At 47.6% G+C, this 14,270-nt stretch overlaps 1 protein-coding gene across 2 annotated transcripts in view; it reads left to right on the forward strand.

Moving 5' to 3' along the window:
* Window positions 1-1,211: 1,211 nt before the first annotated feature.
* The window catches only part of syt3 (synaptotagmin III), a 107,266-nt gene continuing 94,207 nt past the window's right edge, over window positions 1,212-14,270 (forward strand). For both annotated transcript variants that reach the window (XM_043679639.2, XM_087978267.1), the window contains exon 1: window positions 1,212-1,415. The gene's annotated coding sequence lies outside the window, so the exon portion shown is untranslated. The remainder of the gene's footprint in view (window positions 1,416-14,270) is intronic.

Consider the following 14,270-nt stretch of genomic DNA (forward strand, 5'->3'; position numbering starts at 1 on the left):
GTGCAGGATGTGTGACTGCCTATTGGACCAGATTGAGACGCCTGTCACATTGAGGGGGAGGGTGCGCGGAGGAGATGTGTGTTAAAAGTGAGGCACCGAATAGAACCGACAATTAATTCTGTGTAAGAATGTATACGTCTGTGAGTGAGAGAGAGGGAGTTTGAAGGGTTAAAGGACAAGGGGGAGGGATGTCAGGTCAACCCAGTGCTGCCCCATTTTTTTTCCTGAGAAACTGGTAGGGAATAGAAGGGACCCATAAACGGGTCAGCCAGGAGTCTGGCTGTAATTCATTCTCACACACAGCATCAGGAGGAGGGACCAGAGACAGAGAGTCTTATACAGGACCTGATCCAATCCACAACTGAGAGGGATTGGAGGTGGGGGGGAAAGAGGGGTAAAGGAGAGTGGGGTAGGGAGAAAAGAGAAGAGGGGGAACAAGGGAGGGAAAAGGGGGGAGACAAGGAAGGGAGAAGGGAGGGACAAGGGAGGGAGAAGGGGTGACAAGGAAGGGAGAAGAGGTCAAGGGAGGGAGAAGGGGAGAGAAAAAAGGACAAGGGGAGTGGAGAGAAATATAAGAAAGCGAGAGAAGGAGAAAGGAGGACAAAGAATAAGGGGGGAGAGAGAAGAAGATAGGGAGAGTGAGGAAGCGAAGAGGTGCAGGGAAGTGAGAGAGCAAAAAGGGAGAGAGAGAGAGAGGGAGAGAAAAGAATAGGAGCTCTGGGAATGTTAAGCTGCTTCAGGAGATGTGGGAACACTTGCTCTCTGTAATACAAAGGGAGAGAGAGAGAGAGGGCGAGCCACACAAGTGAAGACCTACTGATATGACGGCTCCTGCATCTGGTGCAGACCACTAATGGATTGAAGTGGGAGGAAGGATTAATGTGAACCAAGAGAAACAGCCGTGCATCACTCATTCAAGGACAGCAGCAGGCAGAGAGGGTGTTAGAGCAAGCTGCCTGAAGTCTGAGAGAATCCAGGAAAGGGTGGGGGTGGGAAGAGAGAGAGAGAGAGGAGAAAAATCAGCACGGAATGAAACCGAGAGGGAGGGATGCACAATTGTAGGAGCTCAGGACCCACGTACCTAACTCTTATACAAAGACTGGAACAAACTGACTGAGGATCCATATCCACGGGTTCTGCTCTCTCTATACCTTCAGCATCTGCGAGAGAGGTGGTGGGAGGGCAGGGGAGGGGGAGAAAAAGGACTAACCCTTGCCCATTGGACTGAAGGCAGACAAATCGCTGATTGAAGATTTAAACCAGGAACTGGAGAGAGCTAAAGCAGCAACTCATTCAAACACCTGGCTCTGAGAACCCCCCAGATTGTTCATCAGGCAAGGCCTAATCCTCCCCAGATTTGGAATTTAACAAAAAAAACTCCTCGATGATTTTTAACAGGAGGAAAAAAGAAGCAGGTACTTGTGTTTCTTTTCATTATTTCATTTTATTCTCCTTTTCCTAATGCAGTGGGTGTTTTCATTTGAATTCTGTCACGCTTTCATGTACCGGTATTCAATGTCATGTTCTGTGCAGGTACGTTCACTGCCTCTTGCTTCCCATCAGTGTCGGTAACTGGTACGTTTATCACAGGGTTAAACAGAATCTGTCATTTATTATGTGTGTGTGCTTCTGTTTCGGTTTGATTCTCATCAGTAGTTGTGGATTTTCTCAGTGCCTCCCTGTGTTAGTTCACAAGTCCAGTGACAACTTAGTCCCTCTGATTCCTTCCTGCCCCCCACCCCACCTCCCAAGCCCCCACTATGCTTCCCTTCAAAAAGCCGGTCCTTATGTGCAAAGGGGGAGTGATGTGTCTATAACGTGAGTGTGGCACTGTGTCTGTGTCTGACTGCTGACACACAGCATGCTGCATCCTGCACTCAGTTTCCCCACCCCAACATTTTCACTTCCCCTCTGTCCACCTTTTCTCCCTCTCCTCCACAGCCATTATCTTCCATTCCATTTTTCTGCTGCCTCTCATCCTTTCCACCTTCTCCCTTCTCTCCTTCCTTGTGCACTGACCCTTCACCTTCCAAAACTGTGTTTTTCCTCTATCCTGTCCTTACTTTCTCCTGCCCCCCCATACTCTCTTTTCCCCCTTTTATTGTGCAGCCCCTCTCCACAGCCAGTCTCTTCCCTCCTTTCACCCAACCTTTCCGATATTCCCTTTACACCCTTTCCTTCAGCCATCTCTCTCCTCCTTTCCTGCTTTCTCTTTTCTGTCTCTCCTCATCGCTCACCAATCTTCACCTACTCTTCTTCCTGCTTCCCTTACCCCTTTTCCCTTCCCCCCCCCCATCCTGTCTTTCCTCTGTCTGCCCCAGTCTCCCCCGTCCTATTTTCCCCGCCCAGGTCTTCTCCCCTCTCCTCTCTTCCTGCCCCCCTCCCATCTTCCCCCCTCTCATGTCTCCACCCTTCCCCCCTCTCCCATCTTTCCTCCGACCTTCCCCTTTGCCCCCTTCTCCATCTCCCTGTCTGCCCCACCCCCATCTTCCCCCCGTCATCCCCCACCACCCCCGACACCCTCCTCCCTACCCCCCTCCAAGTCTTCCCCCCACCTCTTCTTCCCCCCCGTCTCCACCCCCTTTTCTTCTCCCTTGCCTTCCTCCCATCTTCTTCCCCCGTCTCCCCACCGATACTTTTCCCCCTGTCTTCCCACCCCATCCTCCCACCAGTTTACTCCCTGTTTCCCCCCTCCTCCCTCAGTCTGCCACCCCTTGTCACTGTCTCCCCCCACACTCCCGTCTCTCCCCCCAGTCTTGCTCCCCATCTCCTCTCCCCCCCACTCATGTATTCTCTGATTTCGCTTCGTCCTCCCTTGCCTCTTCCTCTCTCTCAATACCTCCTCTTTCTCCATCTTTTCTCTCTTGCCTTCATTTTCCCTCCTTTCTTTATCCCTCTCTTCGTCATTTTCTATCTCTCCATTTTCCATCCAGTTCCTTCTTGGTACCCATCATCTTGCCTTTCCGATCCTCCTTGTCTGTTTTCACCTCTCCAACTCCCTCCTGTCTCCCCTCTCTGTCCCTCCTTATAGCTCCCTCACCATCATCTTTCTTTCTGTCTGTGCTTCACTCTCTTTCCATCATTTTTCTAACAGCTCGCTGGATCAGCCACCTTCTTGAATTCCTTACATGCTCCATCCCGATGTCTGTCTTTGATTTTATTCAGTGCTCTGATACATGAATGGGGTAATTAATTAAAACTCAGTGAGGTTTCCAGGGAGTCCACGATCCAAGAACAATGTGAGAGTTAAGAGCGGGTGTCGTCCATTCAGTCCCTTGAGCTTGCTCCATCATTGGCTGATCTGATTTTGGTCTCATCTTCACTTTCCTGTCTGTGCTCCATAATCCTTGACAATCAAACGTCTCTCCAATACAGCCATGAGTGTATTCAATGACCCTGCCTCCAATAGTATTTCTTATTTCATGAATGCAAACCCCAACGCCAACCAATTACCTCTTCACTTGTTGAGGTGATGGTGGCGATCCTGTCACTGTGTCTGTGAAGGAGATACTCCCGGGTAATGTGCAGCATTGATTGTGTGTCTCTCTTTCAAGTGTGGGAGACTGCAGTGATGGAGGTTGGCAATGCTGGGGTCTAGATTAGAGTGGTGTTGATGAAGGGCTGTTGCCCAAAATGTCGATTTCCCCTGCTCCTCGGATGCTGCCTGACCTGCTGTGCTTTTCCAGCACCACTCTAATCTTGACTCTGATCTCCAGCATCTGCAGTCCTCATTTTCACCGAGTTGGCAATGCCGGGTCCTGCCCTGTTCCTGAACCTGTTTAGCAGGACTAGGCAGACTGCAGTAGTCGAAAGCCCGCCATTTGACAGGTAGGATTTGTCACAAGGAAGCTGTCAGTGACTTCCCCTGTCTCCTTGATCTGAAGGATGTCTGAAGGGCGCGACCTTGTTCAGAAACGCTCTGTGTGGGGCACCAAGCAGTCGGTGGGTTGAACCGGTCAGTGAGTAAGGAAGATACAGCAAGAATGGCTTCAGTTCGCTCGTGGGCTTTTGTCAGTTGGTGGAGCTGTCTGTGGCAGTGTGAGCTTTACGAGGGCAGGATATTCGACTATCCTGTGGATGAGAGAGTTCCACAACCCTCTGGGGGGGGTAAAGAAATCCTCCCTATCTCCATCTTCACAGGGGGTCCCCTCATTTTTAAACGGAGTCTCTTAGTTCAAGACCGAAACTGCAGTCTTCAAAGGTGGAAGAGAAACCCTGAACGATTATGTATCAAATTAAACTTTTACATTCCAATTCCTTAACTTTACTTCAAGCTGGTTTTCATTCTCTGATTCACCTACCTGAATTCCTTCCTGCTTTCACTATTCAATGAAGAAAGTTTCCATTTGGCCCAGAAATGAAATCAATTCAATCTCTGCCCATTGACCTGCATCTACTTGTCCCCAACTTTCCCCACCCCCTCCCCATCAGTCGAGAGGGCAGGGTTCCTTCACCCACTCAACAGTGTCAGTCCTGCCTCAAGCCATTCATCTGATCAATTCTGCTCATTGTCCCATTTTCATCCATTAGGCTAGGTTCATAGAGTCTTTACAGCACAGAAAGAGGCCCTTCGGCCCACTCTGTTCAAGTGTACCCAAACCTCTATCTGTTCTAATTCTATTTTCACTTGGCCCATAGCCTTGTATGTTCTGGCATTTCAAGTGTCCATCGAAATACGTCTTAAATATCTGAGGATTCTTCCCTCTGCCACTCAAACAGGCAATGAATTTCAGACACATACCACCACCAGCTTTTCCTCAAGTCCCCTCTAAACCTCCTGCTTGTTACTTGTGCCCTTGGTTATTGACAACCAGGTGAAAGTGAGGACTGCAGATGCTGGAGATCGGAGACAAGATTAGAGTGGTGCTGGAAAAGCACAGCAAGTCAGGCAGCATCCGAGGAGCAGGAGAATCGACATTCCGGGCAGAAGCCCATTCCTGATGAAAGGCTCCTGCCCGAAACATTGATTTTCCTGTTCCTCGGGTACTACCCAACCTGCTGTGGTTTTCTAGCACCACTCTAATCTTGCCCTTGGTTATTGACCCCACTACTAAGGGAAAAAGTTTTTTTCCTATCTGTACTATCAATGCCCTTGTAGCTTCAGTCACTTCAATCAGTCTTTCCCTCAGCGTTCTCTACTCTAAGGAAACTAATCCAACCAATCAATCCAATCTCGTATGGATTTAGTGTAACTTTGATGTACAGACTGGATGGGCCAAAGGGCCTCTTCTGTACTGCATGATCCAATGAACCCCACTCTAGACTGCATCTCGTGTCTCCTCATAATGGAATCACTCCAGCACAGGCTACTTCCACGGAATCTTCTCTGCAAACTATCCCTGTTTCATCTAAGGGGAGTTACTGGCGTGGTGCTAATGTCACGAGACTGCTGTGCCAATGACATGGGTACTAATCCACCAATGACAACTGATGGAATTTAAATTAAATTACTGTAAACCTGGAATTTGAAAAGCTAGTTCATAATACTGTTTAGGGAAGGAAATCTACCGTCCGTACCTGGTTCATCTTACATGTGACTCCATACCCAGAGCAATGAAATTGCCGAGTGAGACACTCAGTTCAAGGGCCATTAGGGATGGCTAAGAAATGCTGGTCTTGCCAGTGACACTTATACCCCATCAGTTGCTAAGGGCAGTTGTCGAGGAGACTTAGGAAGGGATGTCTAGCATTGTCAAGTGTCCAGGGGTCGGCACAGTGGCATAGTGGTTAGCACCGCTGCCTCACAGTAGCAGGGACCCAGGTTCAATTCCAGCCTCGGGTGACTGTCTGTGTAGAATTTGCTCATTCTCCCCGTGTCGGCGTGGGTTTCCTCCGGGTGCTCCGGTTTCCTCCCACAGTCCACAAATGTGCAGGTCAGGTGAATTGGCCATTCTAAATTGCCCCATAGTGTTAGGTGAATTAGTCAGAGGGAAAATGGGTCTGGGTGGTTACTTTTTGGAGGGTCAGTGTGGACTTGTTGGGCCGAAGGGCCTGTTTCCACATTGTAGGGCATCTTAAAAAAAAGAACTAGGGGACACAGTCTTACACTTAAAGGACAGTCCATTTAAAACTGGGTTGTGTAGAACTTTCTTCACTCACAGAGTGGTGAACCTTTTGAATTCTCTAGCCCACTGGGCTGCAGAAGCTCAATGATTGAGCATGTTTACGACAGAGATTGACAAATTTCTAAGTTCAAATGATATGAAGGGATATAGGGATAGCATGAAAAAGTGGCGCTGAGCTGGATGATCAGCCTGGATTTGGAATGGCAAAGCAGGCTTGATTAGCTGAATGGCTCACTCTTGCCCCTAAATTCTAATGGCTTGTTAGAGAAGTGGAAACTGGGAGCATTAATAGGCCATTCAGCCCTTTGACACTGCTCAACCGTTCAGTATAATCATGGCCGACCCTCCATCTCAACACCAGTTACCTCTTTCTCCCCTTGATGCATTTGCAATCTAAATAAAATTATCAGTCTCTCTTGTTTTCTGGCAGTGGGGCTCTTCAGGTGAAGGGAAGGCTCACTTTTTGAAGATTTGACTCAAGCCCCTTTCCCTTCTCCTTCAATGTCCCATTGAAACCTGTCCTCAGGCAGGGACACCAACCTAAGGGAAGCCGGGAATGGGGGTATAGAGCCTGCGTTGGAAGCTCATGTGACTTCACTGTCAGCTTGTTGTGTTCAGAACAGAAATTGCAGGGCCTTAGGAGAGAGACAATGCGAGATAAGTCAAAACCAGCATGGAGGAACATCAATCCATTAGTAATAAGTCGCTTAGGGGCATTAACATTCCTATTTGAAGAAAATCTTTACATAGACTCCAAGTAACATCCTTTAGATTGCAGCTTTTATCGGGGAACATGGTGACCGCATTGCATTTCAATTAACTGCTTGCCATAGATTGAGCAGAAAGTCACTGATCTACAAGGATGGCCTAGATATAGACAGGGGAGATGAAGAGATTAGAAGAATGAGTCGCTGTCTAACTGAGACATATAAAATTTATAAGGGATTTGACAGGGTCGATGCTAACAAAATATTTCTCGTTTGTTGGCGAGTAGAACAAGGGCACAGCCACCAACCATGGGCTCGGCCCATTCAGCGCAGAGATGGGGAAAAATTTCCAGACTCCAAAGGTTGTGGATTTTGTGATTCCTGTACCGTAGGAAGCTGGATGCTCAGACGTTGAGCCTATTCAAGGCTGAGATCAATAGATTTTTGTTTTGTGTTTGAGGGATTTGGGAATGCTTTGAGAAGAGGGAAATGGAGGTACACCATCACCAATGATCTTATTGAATGGTAGAATAAACTCGCAGGGCCGAATGGCCTAGTCCAGCTCTTACATTCGTATAATGGGGGTGACAGAGATCTTGCTGCTGGTTTGGGAGGAGGAAAGAGCCACCTCTGAGATCCATGAGGAGAAAGTGAGGACTGCAGATGCTGGAGATCAGCGAGAAGAGTGTGGTGCTGGAAAAGCGCAGCTGGTCAGGCAGCCTCTGAGGAGCAGGAAGATCGACATTTCAGGCGTAAGCCCACCTGAGAAGGAGAAGCTAATAAAACTTGTGACTGACACGTACTGGTCCAACTTGACTTGTATATGTCAAAGTGATGCTCCAGCACATTTGTGCCCAAGTATTACTGGGTTTTTTTTCCATTTGCTTTTCCCTCTGGGTTCTCTTCAGGGAGGTAAGCAGTGACAGGCTTCACAGGAATCAAACGGACTGTGATCGCAAGTCCCGTTCAGTCAGGGGAGAGACGGGGGTAAGCAATTCTTGATTGCTCGCCAGCAGCACGGGGGCGGGGGATGCGGTGATAGAGTCCTCTGAAGCCCAGGACTGCTGATGACCCTGCGCTGTGGGTGAGTGACGGAAAAACGTGGGGACTGTGGGATGCTGAGGCGAAGGACCTGGAAAGCCTGAGGCTAGCAGCAAGGAGACTGGATGTGACTCTTTACAGTGGCTGCCTTCACCACCACATTCCCAAGGCTGGGGTCCTCAGGTAGGAGGTGAATGTTGAGAGATGGATACCCCTAGCCACCACCCCCCAAGGAGGCCTAGAAGCAACCCCAGAAAGATTTGTTTTTTTTGGGATGGTGAGACCTTGGGTTACCAGTCACAGAGGGAGTGCGGTGGGTCAGGAGAGAGCATTAATGTTTGCATGAAGGACTTCCCAACACAATGACTGAGGGCACAAGTAGGAACATGACAGGGCCCCCACTTTACACCCTCAAGCACATTAAATGGTCCTTGTCTCCAGCTGCAATGCAACCAGCATGAACTCTGCCCATGGAGTCAGGTCATTTCTAACTCTCTGAATTCCACAGCAGCCGAGGTTCAGTTCCTCCCCCTGCTGCTCCCACCCTCCACCTCCCCAATTGCTGCTGAATTAACTGATCCCAGTGGGAATAGTACATCGTGATTGCGAAGGTCACACTCACCCCACAGCCAACCTGCACCGGTGCTGTGCCGACCCTGTCCAGGGAGCGATGGTGATGGTGACAATGTCAAGAGAGCTTCAATTTCAGTTTTAACGAGTAGAGAAAGTTTTACTCTGTGTCTAACCCTGTGCTGCTGCTGTCCTGGATGGAGAGAGTGGTTGGAAAGCTCTACATCCAGTTTGGAAAAGTAGAGGGAGCTTTACTTTCTTTTTTAACAAGAATAGAGGAAGTTTCACTTTCCGTTTAGGATTAGACAGAGTTTTACTTTGTCTCTAACCCCATGCTGTAACTGTCCTGGGAGTGTTTGATTCTGACAGTGTCAAGAAAGCGTTACTTCCAGTTTAAAAGAGTAGAGGAAGCTTTACTGTGTATCTCACACCGTGTTGTACTTTTCCTGGGAGTGTTGATAAAGACAGTACAAAGAATGCTTTACTCTGTATCTTCCCTGTACTGTACCTGTCCTGGAAGGATTTGATAGGGATGGTGAAGAGGGAACTTTACTCTGTATTTGAGCCTGTAGTGTTCCTGTCCTGGGAGTGTTTGTATAGGACGGTGTAGTAAGAGCTTTACTTTCAGTGTTAGGAAGTAGAGGGAGTTTCAGATTAAACCTTGCAAAACGTGATTTATTGGTACCCGTTGGGATAATTGACTGTTGTACTGACAGTCTGTAACATTGAATACAAAATGTCATAAAATACCAGCCGGTGCGAGAGTCTTGTAAATTTAAATGTTTTTGACCAGTAGATCAGATGGACAGAATGATCACTAGTATGCTGACTGTACTGCAGAGGAATTGGGATATATTGATTCTGTGACCCAGAACTGTAATATTAACACACTCTCTGTAAACATAGTTACATAATTTAAAAAAGGAAATATTCACATTTGCATTTTTATTTCACAGAAGTTAATTCACCAACACATTTTTTCATTTTATTTTATTTTCTTTCACATGTTGCTGAGTTGTTATCCATTGGGAATGCCAAAGCCATCTGCAGCCCTCATAAACAACTTCTTAATGAATTGAGATAGCTTCCCAGCAAGAAATGTGATTGCTGGCCTCTGGGTCCTGGGAGCATGTCACATCCATTGCAGTAAATGAGCTGCTCATATAGTGGTCTTGTTCCCAGGAGGTTGGGCTGTGTAGGACCAGCTTATGTGAATTTATCCTGGATTATATCTGATTGAGAATTACAATCAAAAACCTGTGACTGTAAATGCAACAGTTTTAGTGAGAAGAACTATAAAATTTACAAAGCAGATTTTGAAACATACACTTGTCTCGTAGATAGTCAATTGAGGTCTACTGAAGGTTGATCTGATCTGTTCTGAATACAGCCAATTGACCTTAAAGCAGGACTTCCTTTATGGTCTCGTCCCAGTGGCACTGTGCCGATGAGGGTTCCTTGCCTTCAATTACCCTTTGGCTGCCCAGCCGTTGTGCTTACATTCAATCCTTCTGCACCCCTTCTTTTGGGTACACGATCAGCGTTCATCTGGTCCACATCGAATTTGACTTTGCCCAAAATATCGCGCATTCCTGGTTTTCATTATTACTTGTTTCTCCTGATATGGAGATGCCGGTGTTGGACTGGGTTGGACAAAGTTAAAAATCACACAACACCAGGTTATAGTACAAGTTTATTTGGAAGCACTAGCTTTCGGACCGCTGCTCCTTTATCAGGTAGCTGTGGAACAGGATCATGACATACAATCTTTTGCTATAAATTTTGTGTCATATGATCTTATACTCCACAACCATCTGATGAAGGGGCAGCACTCTGAAAGCTAGTGCTTCCAAATAAGCCTGTTGGACTGTAACCTGGTGTTGTGGGATTTTTAACTTTGTTTCTCCTGTAGCTGGTGACCACAGAGTGTCTGGTGTGCCTTTTATTTGTCTCCTTCAGCCTTCTCCATCTCATGGGTACCTGTGTGATTACCCCTAAGCTATGCTGTAGCAAAGGTTGTTTGAGAAAACACGGCTATAATAGTTCTTTCGAAAAGGCAGTGTTGGCAAGCTACATGTTTCAGGAATTGTCAGCTTATTCCCATCACACCTGTGCAGCAAATTCTACCAAATCTTTCTCGGAATGCTTGCAAAACTCTGGAACACCGTGTCCGATGATAGATGTGATGCTATAATGGGTCTGCACTTTTAAACAGTCCTGATTGTGCAAAAAATAATGCCAACAACCAATTTAACGTGATCAGTCAGGCTTGCAGTACAGCTCAGTTAACATGATAGAAAGCACATATTTTAACACATGGGGCTCTGTCCTTTGCGAATGAAGGCACAAGTTCAAGTATTTCTCCTTTACCAACCAAGCAAAAGCTTGGGAGACAGCCTGTTATAGTCTCCGTGACAACACCTCTATCAATCAGAGTCCACTTGCTTTACCTCCTCTTCTCATGCAATATAAATTAGTGTTCCCTTTGAGATTTGCTATTCTTGTGAATCTGTCTTGATGAGTGCATGATGGAAACCTTACTGGCATGTCTCTCTTTTCTTGCACTTTTACACACATTTTTTGACCTGTCAGATTTCCATGACTTCCACACCACTTACGCTTGTATAGTCACTGAGTGATTACTCAGTGAAGTAAATCACATGTGGGACCAATTGCACAATGCGACCAACAGCATCACCTTCTTCTCTGGTCATTGGACCTCTGTGGGAATCCATCCCCAATTTGGATACACTTGCGTGGCAATGGAGAGAGATTTGGAACCTCAGAGAAAGCACAACACTATTGTCACAAATCTTGGAACAGGAACAACAATAGGTCACTTGAACCAACGAGTCTGCTCCATCATTCATGATGATCCTCTACCTCAACCCATACTCCCGCCCTCTCTCCATACTTCTTGACACACTTCATTTTGAGAAATCTACCTAGTTATTTCTGAAATATATTCAGCAGCTCGGCCTCACTGCTTCATGAAGTAGTGAATTACGCAGCTTCACTACCTTCTGAGTGAAGAAATTTCTCCTCGGTCTTTAGGGGTCAACTCTGTATCCTGAGGCCATAAATGCTGGTTCTAAACCCCTCTTCCCCCATCTCAGCCAGGGAAACATCAGTCCCTGCATCCAATTACTCCAACCCTTTCAGAATTTAATGTTTCAATGAGATTCTCTCTCATTCTACTGGACTCCAGTGACTACCGGCTCAGTCGATCCGATCTGCCCTCATATGACAACCCTGCCGTCAGAGGAATCAGTGAGGTGAACCTTTGCTGAACTGCCTGCATGGCAAATGTATGTCTCTTTAGATATGGTGACAAGAACTACACAGAGTACTCCAGATGTGCTGTTACCTGTTTTCCCTGCAATACAGCATTCTATAGTTCAAAGTGCAAAACAGAACAGAGGCAAGGAAGTGAGGCTAAAATGCATAGGTTACTGTTTTGGTCTCTGTTGGGGAATTTTGCGTCGAAGCCTGGGTACTATGCTGCAGCAAGATGTCAACGGCTCAGAAAAGCTGCAGAGGAAATGGATTGAAATTGGGATGGGTGGCTTTAAATATGTTGAGAGATGAGAGAGGCTAGGATTGTTATCCATGGAGAAGAGGTGTCTAAAATTAAAAAGGTTTTGACAGAGTAAGCAGGGAGAAAGGGTACCCACTGATAGGAAGCTTGTTAAGAAGCAGACTCTGATTTAACACAATTGTGAGAAAAGCAAGAAACAGACACACAGAGAATTTTTCGCAGTGCATTTTTAATTTTACGTGTTCTGAGATGTGGACATCACTAGAAAGGAGCCTCGGATGCTGCCTGAACTGCTGTGCTTTTCCAGCACCACTAATCCAGAATCTGGTTTCCAGCATCGGCAGTCATTGTTTTTATCTATTACAATCCAGTGACATTACCATCACTTCCCTCACTGATATTGTGATCCGGAATGTGCCACCTGATGGGACAGTAGGAGCTGATTCAAGAGGGAATTGGAGGTCGGTTTTACATGACTGCAGGGGTAGTCCTGCAAGACTGACTAATGTCTGCTGATCTGTGCTGGTAAACAGAATTAAAATGGGTGGCTAATTTATTCAGCTCGTACAGACGTATTGGGCTGAATGGCCTCTTTCTGTACTGTATCTTTTCATTGGTTTCAAAGATAAATAATGGGTCAAAGGCCTCTCTCTGAGCTGTGTTGCACTATGCAATTTGATGCCCCCCCCCCAGTGGAGGTGGGTGTGGTGGGGGTATTATTTGGGGAACATGTCTCCTTCCCCGTCTTCACCCTGAGTACCTCTGTGTTGGGGTGGCCCATGGATGGCTTTCCTACCCCAAAACCAATGGAGCCCCTTTATGGGGAAAACTCCTCTCAGGCCTCACCCCAACATGGGGTTGTTGGGGAGGGGGAAGGGTGGGGTGACTCACCGTCTGCTCAGTTGCCTGGCCAAGGACCGACCTGCTGAAAATCACCCTATCCTTTCTGCTGAGGCATTCCCAAACCTTGGGGATCCTGTTGTTCACCACCATCTCTCCCATGAGGCCTTGGATCCAGTGATGATACAAGGATTCGGGTGGACATTATACCAGCCATGACCTTTATTGGCACTGTTGTTCAGTGGAGCAGCCAGCCTCTCATTGGCTAGCAGCTGCTGGTGGGTGGAATACGCAACACCTCCCTGTTCGTCCCCTGCACCCCACGCAAACCCTCCCCAACATGCCAAAACACAGTGTCACTCCAAACACACATCCCTGCATCCCTATCCAAAACCCCCCCCATCCCAAAACCCAGCCCCCTCGACACCCCTGCAATTCCCTCATGGCCCATCCAAATACCCATCACCCATCCCTGCACCCCAACCCAAAACTCAGTTACCCCCAATAACCTCCTGCATCCCCACTCAAATCACAGCCACACCCCCAAACCTCTGGCATCCCTTTCATCCCGACCCCAACACCCAGCATCTCCATCCACTCCGTCACCCCAAATCCCAGCCCCTCCCACACTCTCTGCAGACCCCATTGGAAACCCAGCAAACTCCAGTCTGCTGCATCCATCTCACCACCAACCCCCACCCAAAATTCAACACCACACCCCCACTCCACTCCCACACCCTCCGCATCCCCCATCCAAAACCCAACATGCCCCATTCTCCACTTCATCCACCCAACCCAAACTCCAACCGCACATCCCCACCCTTTACCCCCACCTCATACCCACTCCCCCCACACTGTACTGCACCAAGCTCTACCCCCACCACAACACAAAATCCAACCCCACACTTCCCCTCCAACCCCAATCCCAGCCTCACCCACACCCTCTGAATCCCCCTAACATAAACCCAGTCCCCCCATACTCCAGGGCATCCAATCTACTCCCTCAAACACACTCCCCTTCCACCCCCATCCCAAATGCCAGTCTCTGACACCCCCTGCAACCCCTCCATTGAAACATCTAGCGATCTGCACCCACTCTCCAACTCTCCCAACCCAAAAACACAGCCTCCTCCCCTCACACACACACACACACCTCTCAGAATCCCCCTACACTCCCCACCTAAAACCTTTTAATGAATGAGCCTTCCCAGGGAGAGACAATGTGGAATCCTTGTCAGCTTCTCAGGATAGTGGGTGAGACAGCACTTATCCCTTCCCCCACATCGAGCCAGGAATTCAGTGAACCATTAATTATGTTCATCAGCAGATCGTGCACCTTGCATACGGTGGATGGTAATCCCAGTGAAAGAGCCAGGCATCACCATTTGTTGAAAAAGAATGTACTGGAATAGTTTACGCTCCATTTGATATTCTTTACTAGAATGAGTTTAATCAGGCAGATCATATTTTTCGCCTGATTTCTGATTTAACTAATCTCTTCAGGGCAAT

The sequence above is a fragment of the Chiloscyllium plagiosum genome, unplaced genomic scaffold (genome assembly GCF_037043375.1).
Source record: "Chiloscyllium plagiosum isolate Xiang-an unplaced genomic scaffold, Cpla_swu_hap1 HiC_scaffold_33, whole genome shotgun sequence".
NCBI classification, from domain to species: domain Eukaryota; kingdom Metazoa; phylum Chordata; class Chondrichthyes; order Orectolobiformes; family Hemiscylliidae; genus Chiloscyllium; species Chiloscyllium plagiosum.